Source organism: Neovison vison, chromosome X (genome assembly GCF_020171115.1).
Source record: "Neovison vison isolate M4711 chromosome X, ASM_NN_V1, whole genome shotgun sequence".
NCBI classification, from domain to species: domain Eukaryota; kingdom Metazoa; phylum Chordata; class Mammalia; order Carnivora; family Mustelidae; genus Neogale; species Neogale vison.
The window spans coordinates 34,857,280-34,862,083 of record NC_058105.1 but is presented as its reverse complement, the minus strand read 5'-3'; positions in this window follow the sequence as shown (position 1 = coordinate 34,862,083).

The following is a 4,804-nucleotide window of genomic DNA, read 5'->3' as shown; positions in this document are numbered from 1 at the left end:
CCGCAAAGAATATCTGTACTCTGATAGGATCTTCATAATTACAGGGTCAGAAACTCAATTTCATCAGTTTATCAGAGAAAACTTAATTCTTAGAGATTGCTAACTGAACTTTAAAAAAAAGATTTGTATTTATTTATCTGAAAAGAGAGAAGGAGAGAGTGAGCACAAGCTGGGCAGAGGCAGAGGGAGAAGGAAAAGCAGACTCCCCTCTGAGTAGGGAGCCCGATGTGGGGTTTGATCCCAGGAGTCTGAGATTATGACTTGATCCAAAGCCAGACACTTAACTGACTGAGTCACCCAGATGTCCTGCTAACTTAACTTCTTGAAAAATGATTTTTTTAAAAAAACAGAGACTATCAATATATTTGTTAATACTAAGCAATAAGAGTACCAAGTGGAAAAGAATATTCCCATTGGCTAACTTGTGTGATGAAACTAAGTTAGTGGGGAAACTAAGTCAATATTAGAGAGTTTCTTTATGAGTGATCAATTCAGTGATTTAAAGAAAGTGTGTCCAAGTTTGAATTACCAACTGTGGAAATAAACTTTTGGAGGATGTGGAAAGAATAAGAGAGAAAACACTCAGGCAGAGGAATTAAGAGCACTAGCAATAGATTAATTGTACTACAACTTAATTAACTGAGATTTGCCTTTATTTCCAGTGTGAGTTAAAGTGAATATGAAATTGAGAAAATAGGTTCAGTGAGAAATATTTATCCCTGGCAATAATTGACTATCACTTTAGTAAATATCAGTATTTGTGTCAACTTAAATTCCTATAGTGCTATTCAATTTGAAGTATTCACACATAAGTACACATTTTAAACTGATATGCATATATACCCACATACATTTATTCCCAATCATAGAAGTCCCGAATCTTTTATCTGAATATGTTTAGATCACTGTTCTCCATGCCTTTTAGAAACTATTCAGGGCCATCTGGATAGCTCAGTCAGTTAAGCATCTGTCTTCAGCTCAGGTCATAATCTCATGATTGTGGGATAGAGGGCTGCATCAGGGTCTGCCCTCAGTAGGGAGTCTACTTGAGGATTCTCTCTCTGTCCCTCTCCCTCTCCCTCTGCTTACTCTCTCTCTCTCTCTCAAATAAATAAAATGAAGTCTTAAAAAAAAAAACTACTCAGCAGCATCAGGGCCTAGATAAAATTTAACCAAGTATGCTTAAAATTATAGAAATTCTTACACTTATTTTTCTACTTTGAAGGGATATCTCATCATTTCCCCTGATTTTGACTCTATCTTTAATTACAAGTATACCAGAAATCAAGTTCCACATCCTGATGATTTTCTCCCTTCTGGTAGATTTTCCAAACATGTGCCCAACAGGTATCACATTCACACAGATGTTGAGTTTCCTAAACATACCATATGAAAAGCAAGTTACACTTGAAGAGTCTATTCTCCCAACTAAATTTACTCCGTCTCATATTTCTAGTCAATCAAAATTTATCTGGGTTTCTTTGTATTTTGAGACCATATTTAGCTCTCTTTTATTCCAGCAAAGATAAGGAAACATGTCTTTTCTCTACATTAGCAAACACAATGCTGAACATTTAAAAAAACTGAAAAAAAATCTATATAAAAATGAATTTTTTTAAGATTTTTATTTATTCATTTAACAGAGAGAGATCACAAGTAGGCAGAGAGAGAGGAAGGGAAGCAGGCTCCCTGCTGAGCAGAGAGCCGATGTGGGACTCGATCCCAGGACCCTGAGATCATGACCTGAGCCGAAGGCAGTGGCTTAACCCACTGAGCCACCCAGGCGCCCCCTATTTTTTTATTTCTTAAAGATTTTTTTAAATGATTTTTTTATAGATTTTTATTTATTTATTTATTTATTTTTATAGATATTTATTTATTTATTTATTTATTTATAGACAGAGAGAGATCACAAGTAGGCAGAGAGGCAGGCAGAGAGAGAGGGGGAAGCAGGCTCCCTGCTGAGCAGAGAGCCCGACGTGGGGCTCAATCCCAGGACCCTGAGATCATGCCCCGAGCTGAAGGCAGAGGCTTAAACCACTGAGCCACCCAGGCGCCCAAAGATTTTATTTTTTTATTTGAGAAAGAAATCATGAGCAAGAGTGCGGGGTTGGCCAGAGGGAGAGGGAGAAGCAGATTCCCTTCTGAGCAGGGAGCCCAATGCAGGGCTTGATCCCAGGAGCCTGAGATCATGACTTGAGCTGAAGGCAGGCACTTAACTGAATGAGCTATCCTGGTGCTTGTATTTTTAACTTTTTGAGGAACCTCCATACTATTTTCCAGAGTGCCTCTACCAGTTTGCATTCCTTTCAATAGTGTTCCTCTTTCTCCACATCCTTGCCAACACCTGTTGCTTCTTGTGTTTTTCATTTTAACCATTGTGACAGGTGTAAGGTGATACCTCATTGTAGTTTTGACTTGCATTTCCCTGATGATAAGTGATGTTGAGCATCTTTTGATGTGTCTGTTGGCTATCTGCATGTCTTCTTTGAGATAATGTCTATTTGTGTCTTCTATCCATTTTGCAATGTGATTATTCCTTTTTGAGTTGTTGACTTTTATAAGCTCTTTATATACTTTGGATACTAAACTTTTATGATATAAATCATTTGCAGGTAATCTTCTCCCATTCTGTGGGTTGCCTTTTAGTTTTGTTGATTGTTTGCTTCACTGTGCACAAGATTTTTATTTTGATGAAGTCAAAATTTTGCTTTTTGTGCTTATTTTGCAAAATTTTGCTTATTTTGCTTTTCTTACCCTAGCCTCAGGAGACATATTTAGTAAGACATTGCTTCAGCTGATGTCAAAGAAGTTACTGCCTGTGTTCTCCTCTAGGCTTTTTATGGTTTCAAGTCACTAATTTAGGTCTTTAATCCATTTTTAATTTATTTTTGTGTCTGGTATAAGAAAGTGGCCCAGTTTCATTCTTTTGCATGTTGCTCTCCTGTTTTCCCAGCACCATTTGTTGAAAGGACTGTCTTTATCCTGATGGATATTCTTTCCTACTTTGCCACAGATTAATTGACCAGATTAATTGACCAATAGGTGTGGATTCATTTCTGGACTTTGTATTCTTCTGTTCTGTTGATCTATGCGTCTATTTTTGTATCAGTACCATACTGTTTAGATTACTATAGCTTTGGAATATAACTTGAAGTTCAGAATTATGATGCCTCCAGTTACACTTTTCTTTTTCAATGATGCCTTGTCTATTCAGGGTCTTTTGTGGTTCCATACAAATTTTGGGATTGTTTGTTCTAGCTCTGTGAAAAATTCTGGTGGTATTTTGATAGAGATTATAATAAATATCTAAATTGTTTTGGGTAATATATACCTTTTAACAATATTTGGTCTTCCAGTCCATGAGCATGGAATGACTTCCCAATTCTTTGTTTCATCTTTAATTTCTTTCAGAAGTGTTTTATAAGTGTTCAGAATACAGTTCTTTCACCTGTTTGGTTAGGTTTATTCCTAGGTATTGTATTGTTTTTGGTATTTATTTATTTATTTATTTATTTATTTAGAGACTGAGAATGCAAACAAGGGGAAGGGCAGAAGAAAAAGGAGAGACAATCTCAAGCAGAATCCCTGAAGATTGTAGAGCATAATATGGGACTTAATCTCACAACCCTGAGATCATAAGCCAGGCCAAAATCAGGAGCTGGACACTTACTGACTTGGCCACTCAGGTACCCCATTAATTTCTCTTTCTGCTGCTTCATTATTGATTTATAGAAATGCATCAGATTTCTGCACATTGATTTTGTATCCTGTGTCTTTACTGAATTCATGTATCTGTTCTGCAGTGTTTTGATGGAGTCTTTCTGCTTTTCTATATATAGTATCATGTCATCTGCAAATAGTGAAAGGTTGACTTCTTCTTTGCCAATTTAAATGCCTTTTCTTTCTTTTTGTTGTTTGATTGCTCAGTCTAGGACTTCTAGTACCATGTTAAATAACAGTGGTGAGAGTGGACATCCATGTCTCTCATTCCTGTCTGAAGAAAATCTCTCAGTTTTTCCCCATTGAGGATGGTATTAGCTGTAGGTTTTTCCTAGATGGCCTTTACTGTGTTGGGGTGTGTTTCCACTAAACTTCATTCGTTGATGGTTTTATCATGAATGAATGTTGTATATTGTCAAATGCTTTTTCTCATTTATTGAAATGATTTTATGGTTCTTGTCCTTTCTCTGATTGATTTTATGTATCACATTGATTGATTTGCAAATATTGAACCACACTTGCAACCCAGGAATAAATCCCAGTTGGTCACAGTGAATGATTTTTTTAATGTATTGTTGGACATAGTTTGCAAGTACTTTGGTGAGGATTCTTGCATCTGTGTTCATCTGGTATATTGGCCTTTAGTTCTCTTTTTTAGTGGTATCTTTATCTGGTCTTGGTATGAGAGTAATGCTGGCCTCACAGAATGAATTGGAAGTTTTGCTTCCTTTTTTTTTCTTTTCTTTTTTTTCTTTTTTTTTTTTTTTAGGGGTTCGGGAATAGTTTGAGAGGAATAGGTATTAACCTTATTAATCTTTCTTTAAATGTTTGGTAAAGGGGTGCCTGGGTGGCTCAGTCAGTTGAATATCTGTCTTTGGCTCAGGTCATGATCCTAAGGTCTTGGGATCCAGCCCTGCATCTGGCTTCCTGCTCAGCAGGGTGTATGCTTCTCCCTCTGCTCCTCTCCTTCTTCATGTTTGTGCTTGCACATGTGCTCTCTTTCTGAAATAAGTAAATAAAATCTTTTAAAAAAATAAATGGTATAATTTGTCTGTGAAGCCCTCTGAGCCTGGATTTCTGT